Source organism: Acomys minous (assembly GCF_964271855.1).
Source record: "Acomys minous genome assembly, chromosome: 2".
Taxonomy (NCBI): domain Eukaryota; kingdom Metazoa; phylum Chordata; class Mammalia; order Rodentia; family Muridae; genus Acomys; species Acomys minous.
Window position 1 is genome coordinate 49863261 of NC_140484.1, and position 16091 is coordinate 49879351.

Here is a 16091-nt window from a genome sequence, read left to right on the forward strand (position 1 = left end):
CAATTAAGGATGGTCTGTATGAGAACTTGTCCTCTTGGGGCCCTTCTCCCTGCGTTCTAGGAATGACACCTGCCAGCACTCTCCAGAAACTGCACCGGAGCAATTAGATACAATGATCCTCTGAGATAAAACAACTTCCTTGGAGATTCAGCCTCCTGGACACAACCTGCCGGAAGGTCCGCATTCCTGAGACTCACAACCTTCCCTGAAGATCCAATCCCCACCCAACCTGCCTAAAAGACTGCATTCCTGAGACTCACGATCCCCCCCTCCCTCGTCCCCTTACGGTGTTTTCCTTGCTTCCCCGTGACCCCCACCCTTAATTACCATTTTTCCTTATAAACCCATTACCCTGGAAGCTCCCGTATCACTCTCCTATCCTGCTGCGTCAGGGAGGATTGTGATCTGAAGCTCTGAGCCTGTAATACAGGACCCTGTGTTTGTTGCATCAGTCTATTTTGGGGGTCTCGCGATCTGGGTAATCTCGGCATAACACTTTAAAGCTTTTAAAAATCCAAGAGGTCTCTGTCTATATTATTAGGGAACTAGGCAGAGTAGAGAAGCCCTCAAGAGTCAAATATCCCCAGAACCACAACAGGAGGTACTCAGATACATGAGCCGGCGGGGCCATTCTCATCCAAAATGCCACAAGCCCGAGAGAGCACTGGTGGCACCCCAAAGGAACAGTTCCATTCAAGTTGGCTTTGGTGAGCCAGTGGGCCACCTAAAAGGAATATGGATGAAGGGCACTTACAGTAATGTAGGTGACCCAAAACCAGCACATATCACAGAAAAAAAAAATCCCACCCCAGCATTGGTAATGACTGCCAGAGAACTGCATAGATGGAGTCCCCTTTTGTCACCCCCCCAACCACGCCCTAGCACCAGCAGAAAACATGTGCACTGTCACAGGAATACAAGCAACTGGAGGATGGTTCAGGAGTGGGTGAGTTGCTGGGATCTCATGGAAGGTTCTAACGCCTGCCCAGCCTCTCTCTCTATTAGGGAATGTCAACAAGCCTGCTCTTGTGAGGGTCTCCAGCGGGTAAGCACAGCTGCTCTGATTTCAAGATGGTAATAGCCATAGGGTGGAGTTGCACAAGTGACCACCAACGGCTATGGGGTTCCTTTAGGAAAGGTGAAAATGTTCTGAAATCAGATTCACAGCTCTCAATGCTTCCTGTCAATCAAACAGTGAGCCCCACCTCCACCACATTCCCGAAGCCACGTTCTTCCCAAGTGTTGGGACCAAACAACCACGGCTGACCCCTGTGAAATTGTGACTAAAATGCATCTTTTCTTTTTCTCGAGACAGGGTAACTCTGTGTAACTCTGGATGTCCTGGAACTCACTCTGTAGACCAGGCTGGCCTCGAACTCACAGAGATCTGCCTGCCTCTGCTTCTCAAGTGCTGGGACTAAAGGTGTGCACCACCACACCTGGCTAATGATGCTTTTTGTTGTTGTTGTTGTTGTTGTTGTTGTTGTTGTTTTCCAGATAGGGATTTCCCATGTATCCTTGGCTGTCCTGGACTCACTTTGTAGACCAGGCTAGCCTTGAACTCACATCGATCCACCTGACTATGCCTCCCTGAGTGCTGCGATTAAAGCATGCACCAGCATACATGGTTGAAATTATTTTTTGGTTTTGTTTGTTTGTTTTGTTTTGTTTTTTCGAGACAGGGTTTCTCTGTGTAGCCTTGCCTGTCCTAGACTCGAATTGTAGACCAGGCTAGCCTCGAACTCACAAGGATCCACCTGCCTCTGCCTCCTGAGTGCTGGGATTAAAGGCATGTGCCACCACCACCAAGCTTCGGTGAAGTTATTTTTAAAAAATGTTTTTGTTTTGTTTTTCAAGACAGGGTTTCTCTGGGTAACCTTGGCTGTCCTGGACTCAATTTGTAGGCCTTGAACTCACAGTGATCCACCTGCATCTGCCTCTCAAGTGCTGGGATCAAAGGTATGCACCACCAGGCCCAGCTGAAGCTATTTTTAAATACTTGGAAATTTCAAGTTCTAGGAAATATCCAGTATTAGGCAAACCTCCCAGAAGACATAGCTCTCTAATAATAGAAATATCTTCATTTAAAAAAAAAAAAAAGAACAAGGAGATTTAGAGAAAATGCAATGTGAAGCATGTTAACGAGCTTTTTGCTATGGAAATGCTACGTAACAAGCAGATCCAAAACAGCCATTTACAACAACATTTATTCCTAGGCCACAGGTCTGTGCATCAATGTGAGCCAACTAGGTTCAGCTGGGCTTGAGGTGCTGAGTCTACCCCAAGCACCTCTTGTTTCAGGACTCAGGCTGACAAAGAGGCATTTTTCCAAGGCTGCTGGTCCACAGTGTTGAATGAACGACACTGTTCCTGAAGAGCCACCAGAGAAAAGGCCCCAGTGACAGACCAATGCTAGGATGCCATCAGTCCCACTGGAGAGTTTTATTTGGGTTACTTACAGGAGTATGGGTGTATTGGGGCCTGCTTTAACATTTTGCATAACTATAGCCCCTCTGTTGAAACCTACCTTAGTTTGTAGCATAACTGTAGCTCCTCTGTTGACAACTGTTTTGGTCTTTAGCATAACTGAAGCCATTTTGTCTACAATCTCCATTTTGATCATCAGGTGAAATTGAGTTCAAGTTCCCAGGTCTGTCTGCCCGACATATGTTAGGATTAAAAATGAGATGCCACACAACTGATATGAGATGCAGAGATTTATTGTGGAAGTATGGGGTGAGAAAGAAGCAGGAGAGGAGGAGCACCCCAGAGGGGCAGAGAAAAAGAGGGGGGGGGGGAGAGAGAGAGAGAGAGAGAGAGAGAGAGAGAGAGGGATTTGAAATTCTCCAGAAGGCATCCAGAGGGAAACATGGAAAAACAGGCAACTGGACCATCCCATGGGATGAGTAGAAGTCAGTGGCCTGTCCAAGTCGACCCAAGGGCAAGGTTTGACTTAACGAATTGCTGCAATCTGTTCCAGCAGCTCCTCAGCACTGGTCAGAGAGCAAGGGCGTGGCCCGAGCAGACACAGTCACCTAGGATTTTGAGAGGGGAGGGAGATGGAACCATGCTGGTAGAGGGAGCTCTCACCCAAGGGAGAAGAAGGTCCTAGATGGAGGGTGTGGATGGGGAGGTTGGCAAGCACGAGGCATTTACATCAACCAGAAGGGAAGACTCAGCCATCAACCAGTGTTGGGTTCAATAATATAGCAACCTGAGCTGGGTGTGGTGGCGCACACGCCTTTAATCCAGCACTCGGGAGGCAGAGGCAGGTAGATCACTGTGAGTTCGAGACCAGTCTGGTCTAGTCCAAGACGCCCAAGGCTACACAATGAAACCTTGTCTCAAAAAACAAAACAACGGGGGCTGGGGAGGTGGCTCAGGGGTTAGGAGCACTGTCTGCTCTTCCAAAGGTCCTCAGCTCAATTCCTGAAGGAGAGATAAACCTGTTTTTTAGGATTCCAAGTGTGGGATCGGAACGGTCTCGTGAGAGAACAGGTGAAGTTAATTCACTAGAAGAGCAACCACCTCGTGCAGGAGCTTAATTGTTGCCAGCTGAAAAGATCCAGTGAACAAACTCTGGGAGGAGATATATAAATGAGCCAGAACTGGAGGCGGGGGCTTTTTGGAGACTTGGGATAGATTTGGCTGTTCATCGCTGTACTTCGAGATGCTCCTAGAGCCGAGAGCTCCTAGAGAGAGCCGCTTGAGGGAAGGCTTTGGGGAGCCGGCTCCTGCTGAGGTTCTGGGTTCTGGTTACCCCAGGTTCCAGCAGAAGAAATCCTGCGGCTCATGCCTGGAGAATTGTTCCTCGGAACTGATATCCTTAAGATTTTGTTATTGTGTCCATTAATCCTCATTTCCTATTGTTTTGGTTAGTCGGGTTGTTGTAAGTGACGTATGCTCAGTCACTAAGTTGTTAATAAAATATATTGGTTAAGAAAATTGAGCCTGCCGGGCATGGTGGCACACGCCTTTAATCCCAGCACTCGAGAGGCAGAGGCAGGTGGATCGCTGTGAGTTCGAGGCCAGCCTGGTCTACAAAGCAAGGCTAGGACAGCCAAGGCTACACAGAGAAACCCTGTCTCGAAAAACCAAAAAAAAAAAAAAAAAAAAAAGGGAAATTGAGCCTACAAATTCCCAACAACCACATGGTGGCTCACAACCATCTATAATGAGATCTACTGCCCTCTTCTGGCATGCAGGTGTACATGCAAACAGAACACTGTACACATAATAAATAAATATTTAAAAAACAAACAACAGGGGGCCGGGCGTGGTGGCGCATGCCTTTAATCCCAGCACTTGGGAGTCAGAGGCAGGTGGATCGCTGTGAGTTCGAGGCCAGCCTGGTCTACAGAGTGAGTCCAGGACAGCCAAGGTTACACAGAGAGACCTTGTCTCAAAACAAACAAACAAATATATATATATATATATATATATATATATATATATATATATATATATATATAATCAACTGGTAGTTAGGGGAGTCCCAAAACCAAGGAAAGCAGGAGGAATCCCACCCTCTGAGACAGGTAGGAAATGTAGGCTGTTGATTGGCAGTATTTACCTGGATTCCATTTGGCTTGAAAGGTAGATTTCATGTAGCTTACAAGAGGTTCATAAACGGCGATAAATTTTATAGGCACGTTAGCATCACCATTGTTTGTAATTTGCAGTGAAATACACATTGTAGAAAAAGGCAGTGGACATATATTTTTGTGTTATAGCGTAGCAAAGGCATGGGGAAAACTTCGAGCTAAAAGCATGAGTATTCTTTGAGGTGAGCTTAGGAAAGGCAGAAGCCTTCTAGATCTTTCTGACAGAGCTTTGCTGATTAATGCCAAAGCTTGAACAGTTAATACAACAATAGCATGGCAACAGAAGAAATCTGGAGCGTTTTTGTCTATTAGAACATTCCTTAGACCCTCTGACCTTCATGACTTGCATTTACCACCCTTAAGGCAGCTTCTTAGACCCTCAGATAATTTCTTAGAAGCGTTCCTTTTTAACTTAAGCTTCTGTATGCTTATCTAATTATTTACCACGAGACACAGGTGAAACTGCTCCGGAGTAGTCACTGCCTTTGGCTAAAAGAATGTAAAAGGTCACATCGGAGACCTGGTTTTTAAGTCTGGTAGTAAGGTCGACTGTACCTAGACCTGACAGTAGCAGCTCTAGGAGTGAGGCTGAAGGCCTGGCCTCCTGTTGTGAGGAGGACCGAGAAGGCATCTGAGGCCTGCTCATCTTTTACCTGAGGTCTGTCAGTAAGGCAGACCTGTTTGTCTTTTTGTTTTTGTTTTTCGAGACAGGGTTTCCCTGTGTAGCCTTGGCTGTCCTAGACTCACTTTGTAGACAAAGCTGGCCTTGAACTCATAGCAATCCACCTGCCTCTGCCTCCCAAGTGCTGGGATTAAAGGCATGTGCCACTGTGCCCGGCTGCCTTTTGAAATAAGAGATCTAGCAGTCAGTAATTTTAACTAGCGAATGAATTGGCTAATAAAGTAGCCATGGTGGATGACTTTGGGCTTTGGAGCTGACTGCCTGTTCTCTAGCTGTCAAGCTACCATTAGCTTAGCTGTCAATGTGATCAGAGACCTGAGAAGGATAATTTGTAGTCTAAATTAATTTATGTATCAATCAAAATGACAGAAATGACTAATCAGTCCATAGTCCACAACCTAGACAGTTGTCTCAGGCTCCTGTGGCACCATGGGCAGAGGCAGTCTGGCTGCCAGGCACAGAAGATCTATGTTTTGTTTTGTTTTCCTGTGGAAGGAGAACGTGGAGAGACTGACCTCACCCTGTGTTCAGCAACTTTAGACAACTCCTCTCTGGGTGTCCAGTTTGTTCACAGTTCAGGCTGGGTCTTGGCACAGGCAAGGCAGTGGGTGCAGTCTTGCCCAGTGGTTAGCATACCACAGTCCAGAGTTGAAATCATCTGCTGTGCCCAAGTCATCTCAGAGAATTTGGGGATCAACGATTAGCATCTGGGGAGACTCCCTGTTTATTACAGTAAGTTTACATATGTTAAGATGCTCTATTCAGCAGATCTCTGGCAAGCTTGAGGGTTAGCATGCATATTGGAGTTAAGCCATCTTTGTCTCTAGTTATCTACTTAAAATTATGCCTTGTAGAGCTGGGTGTGGTGGCGCACGCCTTTAATCCCAGCACTCGGGAGGCAGAGGCAGGTGGATTGCTGTGAGTTCGAGGCCAGCCTGGTCTACAACGCGAGTCCAGGACAGCCAAAGCTACACAAAGAGACCCTGTCTCAGAAAAACAAAAAACATAAAAACTACACCTTGTAAACATAAAACAACATTACTATCATATTTTGTTTGACCTTGAAAATATGTATGAGTCCAACTAAATAAAGCTTGATCTTGTAATCAATCACATTGGTTCTTAGCATGACTAAAAAGATATTTTTGAACATGTTAAAGGGTTTGATCATTTATAAGATCTTAATCATTAAAGACTAGGACTTTAGGTTTAATCCTTGGTAAGTTGGAGCCTTAAAAACCATAAACATAGCCCATAAAGAAATTGGTAACCAGGGTTGGAGAGATCGCTCACAGGTTAAGAAAACTGGCTGTTCTTCCAGAGATCTTGAGTTTAATTCCCAGCAACCGCATGGTGGTTCATAACCATTTATAATGAGATCTGGTGCCCTCTTCTAGTGAGCAGGCACAACCTTGGACAGAATCCTGTATACATAATAAATAATTTTTTTTTTTGGTTTTTCCAGACAAGGTTTCTCTGTGTAGCTATGGCTGTCCTGGACATGCTTTGCAGACCAGGCTGTCCTCGAACTCAGAGATTTGCCTGCCTCAGCCTCCAGAGTGCTGGAATTACAGGTGTGTGCCAGCACACCCAGCTCAATAAATAAATCTTTTTTTTTTTTTTTTGGTTTTTCGAGACAGAGTTTCTCTGTGTAGCCTTGGCTGTCCTGGACTCACTTTGTAGACCAGGCTGGCCTCGAACTCACAGCAATCCGCCTGCCTCTGCCTCCCGAGTGCTGGGATTAAAGGCGTGCGCCACCACCGCCCGGCAAATAAATATTTTTTTCTTAATAAAAATAATTGTATTTACTTAGAAGCATTCAGAATGTCAACAAAACAGCCGCAATTTTTTTTGCAATTACAGAGTGGTATTCAGTTAACAGAACAACAATTCTCTTCGTATAAGCCGCATCACAGACAACTGAAGATGGAAAAAACAAAAACAAAAAGGGGAGGGAACAAAACCTACCTTCCCCATATATAACTAATTTGTGCTGTGCACCAAGAACCTTCTTTAAATTTCCATGCCAATTTACAACCCCCAGACTGTACCAGGCAAGGTCAGCGGCCATTGAAAATACCAGCAGGACAGGGCTAGCTAAAGACACATTCGGTAGTGTGTTAACTATACAAAAAAAGACACTGTACAGTTTAAAAGCAAATCTTACACAGCCTTACATTTCAATTTTTTTTCTTTAAAAGAAGTGAGTTGTGTACAGGGGGGTTAAATGCTTTATAGACAAGAAAAAAAACTGCGCTAGAACCAACTTATTCATCATCATCATCTTCCTCTTCCTCTTATCTTCTTCATCCTCCTCATCGTCTTCCTCTTCCTTCTTTTTCTTGCTCTTTTCAGCCTTGACCACCCCCTTTTTCGCTGCATCAGGCTTTCCTTTAGCTCTGTAGGCAGCAATATCTTCTCCTTCAGCTTAGCCGCCTTCTTCTCCTAGGGCTGCTTGTCGTCCGCAGCTGTGCTGTTCCACATCTCTCCTAACTAATTTGCAACGTCACCAATGGATGAAGCCGGGGTGTTCTCCCTTGATTTTGGGGTGGAACTCAGAACAGACCAAGAAGAAGGCCGAAGGAGGCCTCTTGGGTGCATTGGGGTCCTTGAACTTCTTTTTGGTCTCCCCTTTGGGAGGGATGTAGGTTTTCATTTCTCTTTTGTAATGAGCCTTGTCAGCCTTTGCCATGTCTTCAAATTTCCCCTTTTCCTTGGCAGACATGGTCTTCCACCTCTCTGAGCACTTCTTGGAGAACTCTGAGAAGCTGACAGAAGCATCGGGTGCTTCTTCTTGTGCTCCTCCCGGCAGGTTTGCACAAAGAATGCATATGAAGACATTTTGCCTCTCGGCTTCTTAGGATCTCCTTTGCCCATGTTTAGTTGATTTTCGTCCGCGAGGCTCAGAGTCGCCCGGTTGCCCGCTTGGCTCACGCTTGCCCCGGCGCTGTCTCTATGGAGCTCAATCCAAATAAACCTTTTTAAAAAGGAACCTTTTGATCATTTTATGGAATAGCAGTTTGATGCATTAACAATTTCCCATATGGTTTAGTTTAATAAAAGGTTCATAGCCTATGAAAGTTTAAAGCTATATTAATTGTTTAATAACATTACCATATTCAGAAAACAATTCTAAACATATTTATTTATTTATTGGTTTTTCACAACAGGGTTTCTCTGTGTAGCCTTGACTGTTCTGGACTCACTTTGTAGACCAGGCTGCCTCGAGCTCACAGTGATCTGCCTGCCTCTGCCTCTGGATTGCTGGGATTCAAGGCGTGCGCCACCACACCTAGCACTAAACATATTTATAAGGGAATGATTTTTAAGCTTTGAGAATGAAGATAGGGTATAATAATCAAGTTGTAAATTTGTAAACAAATTAGTGTCTTTAAATTTTTTTTTTCCGAGACAGGGTTTCTCTGTGTAACCGCTCTGACTGTCCTGGAACTCACTGTAGTTCAGGCTGGCCTTGGACTTACAGATATCCACCTGCCTCTGCCTCCCAAATTCTGGGATTAAAGGCATACACTACCATCACCTGGCTAAAATAATTATTTTAATATAGAAATACAGCCAAACATTATAGAAGGATTTTAAAACTGCATTTGAATTTATTATAGCAAACCCATTGGCCAGGAAGAATAGGCTGCTGGGGACAGGAGAAATAACATTCATTATTCAGGTATCTAGGAACTAGTAAAGACACAGGTAGTTAGACATACATTTAAAATTAGGTTGTTAATTTGAAAAAAGCCTTTATAACCTTGAAATAAAATATTTTGAATCATATTTTTACAATCAGTATATTGTAAAAATCTGTATCATTAAAATGAGATGTGTTGATTTTTTAGTTACCCATCCCAAAGCATAGCCTTGAAAACATAAAAGCAGAGACTAGGTAAAACTTAATCCTGTAATTAACTTCACCATTGTAGGCTGAACAGTACAAACTTAAAAGACAGAAGTTGCACCTGGAGTTTAGCAAGCTGGCCGCTCTCAGTAAAGATGGCAGCAGAGAGCCAGACATGGCCAGGCCTTTAATTCCAGCATTCAGAGGCAGAGGCAGGTGGATTGCTGTGAGTTTGAAGCCAGCCTGGTCTACAAAGCAAGTCTAGCACAGCCAAGGCTAACACAGAGAAACCTTGTCTCGAAGAAAAAAAAAAAAAGATGGCAGCAAAGCCACGATGTTCCCATAACAAAGATGGTGGCTAGTCATGTCCCCTTAGCCAACATAGCAACGAAGCTATAGCACCACCCCCTGTATCCCAAAATCATCAGCCTCCTGTTGTAAGCAGCAGACAGTGTGTGGTTTTGAAAGTACCTCTTAGGCCACCCTGGGTCTTCGCCACTGCCGCCAGGGTTACTGCAGTAGGGGTTGTCACCACCAGCCACTGCTGCTGCCAGAGCCATGGCCAGAGCTGTCGTGGTGGCCGCTGTCATCAGCACCTGCCAAGACCATGCTTGGGTGTGGGGTAGGCATGACCAGGCCCCAGGTGCAGAGGACAGCTGTGGGAAATGGCGGCAAACTGGAGCAGGAGCCACATGGGAGAATCTCTAAGTAGAATTTAGAATCAAATTTAACAAATGGTCCAAGCACACCTGTAAAAGCGGTGAAACCGCAGGGCCTTCCAGGCAGTGGCTGCCTCGGAGGTGGCCTGGTAGCAGCAAGGTAAACATGTTCTGCAGCAGCCAGCAGGGCAGACATGGCCCTCAGACCCTGGCTACCTCTTTAGGAGCAGTCAAATTCTGGCCTCAGTCTCTAGCTGGTGGCAGGAACAGTGATCAGGCTGTGTAAAACTGAGTTTTGGGGCAAGAAAACTGCATAGGAAAGGAAAGTTTTTTTTGTTTTTTGGCTTTTTGAGACAGGGTTTCTCTGTGTAGCCTTAGCTGTCCTAGACTCACTTTGTAGACCAGGCTGGCCTTGAACTCACAGTGATCTGCCTGTCTCTGTCTCCCGAGTGCTGGGATTAAAAGGTATGTGCCACCAGAATCGGCTCAGGAAAGTTTTTTATTTGCCTTCCTCCCACCTCCATATCTTGTGTAGTGTAATGAGACAATTTAGAAGCCACGTGTCACCAAAAAGCTTGGCGGTCTGAGTTGAGGACTCCATTCCGTGGGTGGGTGAAGAGAGAAATAAACCAGTTGCAAGCCCAATCCGATGGAGTCCCAGAGGGCTCAGAGGACTAGAAAGGAGTTGGCACAAGCTGATCAAATGTGTCTTCACATGGTATTTCAGTGGTCAGGGCAGATGCCTGAGCAGTACAATTTCACCTGGTACCAGGGTTTTAGGCACGCAAGAAAGAGGGAAAGAAAACCATGCTGGTAGAAGAAAAAAGTCTCATCTAGGGAAGGTGTCAGAGTGGAGGTCAGTGGAAACAGCTGGCTGACCAGGAAGGGAAAAACCTACCGATCAATCAGTCAGTGTTGGTTGGCGTTAGTGATCTGTGGAACAAAAGGCAAATTGTGGGCAATGTGTAGGTACAGGGAGTTCCGGAGTGCCTAGATAATACCAGAAGAGCCTTTCCTGGGTTTTGGCACCAAATATTAGTGCCACACAACTAATGTGACATAGAGAGATTCATTGTAGAAACATGGGGAGAGAAAGAAGGAGGAGAGGAGGCCAGGGGGACAGAGAGAGACGGAGAGAGACAGAAAGAGAAACAGAGAGACAGAGAGACAGAGAGAGAGACAGAGAGAGAGAGAGACACACACAAACACAGAGACAGAGAGACAGAGACAGAGTAAGAGACAAAATAAGAGAGACAAGGTGTCAGGTTGGTCCCTTTATAGTCTGGCACACTGGCAGCAACAGGCAATGACATCGTAGGTTGCTAAGCAACCTAGAAGGAGGCCATTTATATGCCAACAACATAAGAATAGCCTTCTACAGCAGGCGTGGTGGTGCACGCCTTTAATCCCAGCACTCAAGACGCAGAGGCAGGTGGATCTCTCTGAGTTCAAGGCCAGCCTGCTCTACAAAGAGGGTCCAGGACAGCCAAGGATACACAGAGAAACCCTGTTTCAGGGGGGAAAAAAAAGCCTTTTACTTACAGTTCAATACTTGTTTAATGTTCTACTTGACTTGATGATAAATGCATGTTCTACTTAAGCAAAGCCCCAATACTCTGCTACATTCCTTTCTTCCAGAACGGTGGGGAACTGGAAAGTCCCCCAGGTTTCTCTACCCTAAATCTCAGCCAATCAGCGTATGATGCTTTGTCCCGCTACCTAGGCACAGTGTACCTGGGATAGAATTGACTCTTCCTGCTTGGCTGTGGTCTTTTTTCCTTTAAAAACTCACTCTGAGAATGGCTCAGGGTCACAGTCTTGGTTCCCGAATCCAGACCGTGTCCCTGACCGATCAGACTTTGCTAAGTGTTCAGTAAACTTCCATCTGTCTGAATCTGGTGCCTGAGTGACCAGTGTGTGGCTGTTCCTGAACCACAATGGATAAAGGGGTAACTGTGGCAGCTTGAATGATACAGCACTCAGATTCCTGGGCATTTGCATATTAGGAACTGCGGCCTTTCTGGAAGAAGTACGCCATCAGGGGTAGGCTTTGATGCTTCAGAGCCTCCTGCTGTCTCCAGTTTACTCTCTCTGCTTGCAGCTTGTCGCTGGAGATGTGAGCGCTCAGCTGCTCCTGAGATGTGAGCGCTCATCTGTTCCTGGGCCGTGCCTGCCTGCTGCATGGCTGACAGACTCTGATCCTTCTGAGACTCTTCAATAAGTTGCCTTGGCCGTGGTGTTTATCACAGCAATGGGAAAAGTGACTGTATGACCGTCACTGACAACAGCAAAAGTGACTCAGATACAAGCTGCATCACCAAAAAGCGATCCAGTATAGGTGACAGCTCACAAAAACTGGAGCACACTGCACAGCCTGCAGGCAGCTTCACAGGGGGAAGAGTGATCACTCCAAGAGGTTTTTCAGGTCTCTTGCCCCTTGTAGACAATGTGTGTTGCAGTTTAATTTATCAATATGACCTAATAATGTTTATCATCAGTCCTATAATTATTATTACGGCAGTATTTTCTAACCCACTAGCAATCAATCAAGACACAGACACCTGTTATATTTTAAAATAGCCTTAGTTAACCTGGGGCAGGGCAGATATTAACCCCCTAAACTACTTCCCATAGTGAGGCGAGGCATGGGACACCTGCTCCAATCCCATGCCAGCTCGTTCTAATAAATTCTATCAAGCTACCTCCCCTCCATAATGCCCAGTACTTGCTAATGTTCTTCATCTGGGCCAAATCTTCCATCCATGCCGGCCACGTGCTTCTCCACCTAACCCATGGCACAACCTCCTCCTTCTCTCCTCTCCTCCAGTCTCTGTCTTCCCAAGATTCTCTCTGTTTCCCCAAGCCCTGGCACCCTAGCCACGCCTATCCCATTTGCCCTGCCCAGGTGTGATGGCCTTTTATTGGTCAAATAGGTCCTAAGCTTACCTCTTAGGCAAGGTACAGGTGGATCACAGAGACAGCAAGCAGTAACTGCATCAAAATACATCAGACCAACTTCCAACAAAAGTGGCTGATTTTTGTTGATACTAGTTTTGTTTGTTTGTGGTTGTTTCTTTGGTTTTTCGAGACAGGGTTTCTCTGTGTAACCTTGGCTGTCCTGGACTCACTTTGTAGACCAGGCTGGCCTTGAACTCACCGCGATCTGCCTGCCTCTGCCTCCCGAGTGCTGGGATTAAAGGTGTGCGCAACCACTGCCCGGCTGTTGATACTAGTTTTTTCCTCCCATGTTTGTTATGAATTTTATTTAGGGCAAAGGTGCTTGCCATGCAAGCCTGACAACTTCAGTTAGGTCTTCAGAACCACATACGGCATGCTTCAGGACCACTACCCGCAAACATGTCCTACAAACATTCACACACATGAGCATTAAAACAAATGTGTATTTAGTCACAGCTGTAAAAATTATGTAGTCATTATTGCTATTAATTTTGCCTAAGTAGATATTAAAGATGAGGCAGGTCCCTCCACAGTTAAGCCTCAGTGCTGATCTCAGGAAGATCTTTTGGTAAGCGGCTGGATGCCTATTTCTTAGCGCTGACAAGCCTCATCCTGACCACTTCTAGTAACAGATGGGTAAACAGCTCTTCAGCAACCCATTTGGGACCAACTCCAAATGGGGAGTGAGAAAAATGAAAACTATAATTCACTACTCACACCTTAAACACTTTTCAAAATGCCATGCCCGGTACACCCTAGGCCTCAGTGAGTCACAAGCAGTTCAGGCTTCATAACTATACAGTTATCCAGCCAGTCCTCCCTAGCCACATTCCTGCCCAGGGGCTGGTTTCCTTTTCTGTATTTCCAGTAGGTGCTCAAATGATTACCCACCACAAGGTAGGCCTCGATCTGACCTAGCTGGTCAGAGATTAACCTGATTTAGGGATGACATGACCATAGTCCAACCATTCAGTCCCCTAAATGTTGGCAAAAGAGCAGTTGTCCTAGAACCCCAAGGCATCTAGACAGGATGGAGCGGGCTGCCTGGTCTCCCCCGGCTGCTGTGGACTCCAGACATAGACTCTTCACACCTTCTGAAGCAGGGAGGACAGAAATGTCCTGTCCTCCAAGCCCAACATTGGCAGCAACCCTTTCCTACCTGCGTCTGCCCCACGACCGTCAATACTAGTTTTTGATGCTATTTTATTTAAGGTATTTAAGGCTCTAACTCACTTTCACCAATCCTTTAATCCTAGGTAAGAGAGAAAGTTTAGTGGGGAGAGGGGGCATAGACTACTTTACTTCTCCCAGCTGTTTAGGGTTGATTGAAGCTTCTCCCCTCCTTTCCCCACCTCTCTCTGTCTCTGTCTGTCTCTGTCGTTGTCTCTGTCTCTCTCTCTCTCTATCTATGTATACACACACACACACACACACACACACACACACACACATCCCTGGGAGCCCCATGCTCCAAGCATTCCTCTCTCAGCCCTCTCTATGTCTCCTCCAAGCCATCACATGTTCTGTCTCTGAGCTCTCATATTTACACCCTCCCTGTGTACTGGGGTTAAAGGTGTGCACCCCCACTGCCCAGCTATGTGGGGATCAGGATCTGGGGGTAAGGGGATGAATGGCATTGGAGCCCACTCACAGTCCCGAGAACCAGACTCTGGAGACCAGACTCAAGGTGCAGATATGGTTTTATTGTGCGGTGTATAAGCCTTTATGTGATTGAAGGGCCAGTCAGACCATCCTACGTAGCCTCAAGCCCGAATAGCAGTCAGTCAGGTTGGTATAGCTATAAGGAAATGGGGGGTGAGGAGGTTACCTCAGGAGACTTCCACAAAGAAGGGGCAAACAGTCACTGCCCTAGCCTAGGATCCATTTTGAGACTGCACTAGTGTGCTAGGAATCCCTAATAGATCAACACTGTGTGCTGTTAATGTTATTTTTATTAAACTGTTTCTCAGTTTCTCTCTTAACTCTACTATCACACAAATAACTGAAATTCTATTGTATTATTTAAACAAGCTTCACAGCAAAAGAACTGAGAGGTTTTTTAACTCTATTCAGTTGTGGGTTTTTTTTTTTAATTTTCCAAATTTGTAAAAATTAATTAATTAATTTATGTATTTATTTATTTTTGCCTTGTGTCTCGCGTGGCCCTGGGCTGGGCACGGCCGCCTGCACCCACCCCTCCATTGTGGCTGCCGGGAGCAGTTGAACTCAGGGCAGGCAAAGCTCGAGGGGACACAGGCCACCTTGACACTCTCCTCCAGAGAAGACACTCACTGCCGAAGTCTTACATATAATAAAGTAAGAGAAAGGCAGAGCAAAATCAAAGTGAAAACAGGTTGCACAGAAAACTCAATTTCTAAAATGTAAAATTTAAACCCAAAGTTTATACTGTTTAAGCTCTTTACATGGCCTGATTTTAGAGGGTAGAATGATACTAAGGCATGTAAAACACTAAATCCAAATCAAACCTATATTAGTAAAAGCCAAATTCTTTAAGGTATATTAACGTGTTCTAGAAAGAAAGGCTAAAGTTACTAAAGTTCTCCAGCTGACACAGCTCCCAGGGAAGGGGCGCTTCTAGACCCTGAGGAACTGAGGAGCCTGAGCTGCACTCCGTCTTTACTCCTCCTCCTCCTCCTCCTCCCCTCCTCCTCCTCCTCCTCCTCCCCTCCCCCTCCCCCTCCTCCCCTTCCTCCTCCCCCTCTCCTCCTCCCGTCCTCTCCGTCCTCCCCTTCCTCCTCCTCCCCTCCTCCCCTTCCTCCTCCTCCCCTTCCTCCTCCTCCCCTTCCTCCTCCTCCCGTCCTCTCCGTCCTCCCCTTCCTCCTCCTCCTCCTCCTCCTCTTTCTCCTTCTCCTCCTCCCCTCCTCCCCTTCCTCCTCCCCTCCTCCTCTTCCTCTTCCTCCTCCTCCTCTTCCTCCTTCTCTTCCTCCTCCTCCTCTTCTTCCTATGAAATAGACACAGCAGGCAGTAAATCTCCTAAAAGCTATTTACTAGAGGGATGGACCCATGATGTCTGCCTCTGCAGACACAGCTTTTATATAGGGTTTCTTGGGTGGCAGGGCTTTCTGGGGCAGGATTTCCAGAATGTGGATTGATGGGATTTCAAGCCTGAGCTGGGGAAAGCTCAGGAATTGGTAGGGTTTTTTTTTTTTTCTTTTAAAAGGTTTATTTATTATTTATGCAGTATTCTGCACACATGTGTGCCTGCCTACCACAAGAAGGCACCAAATCTCAATCCAGGTGGTTGTGAGCCAACATGTGGTTTCTGGGAACTGAACTCTCAACCTTTGGAAGAGCAAACGGTGCTCTTAAACCTC

General features: G+C 46.0%; 1 pseudogene across 1 annotated transcript; it reads right to left on the reverse strand.

Annotated features, from left to right (window-relative positions):
• Nucleotides 1-7151: 7151 nt before the first annotated feature.
• On the reverse strand, nucleotides 7152-8247 carry LOC311586079 (high mobility group protein B1-like; annotated as a pseudogene). The gene has a single exon. The product of its transcript is annotated as a high mobility group protein B1-like (transcript).
• Between the last annotated feature and the right edge of the window lie 7844 nt (nucleotides 8248-16091).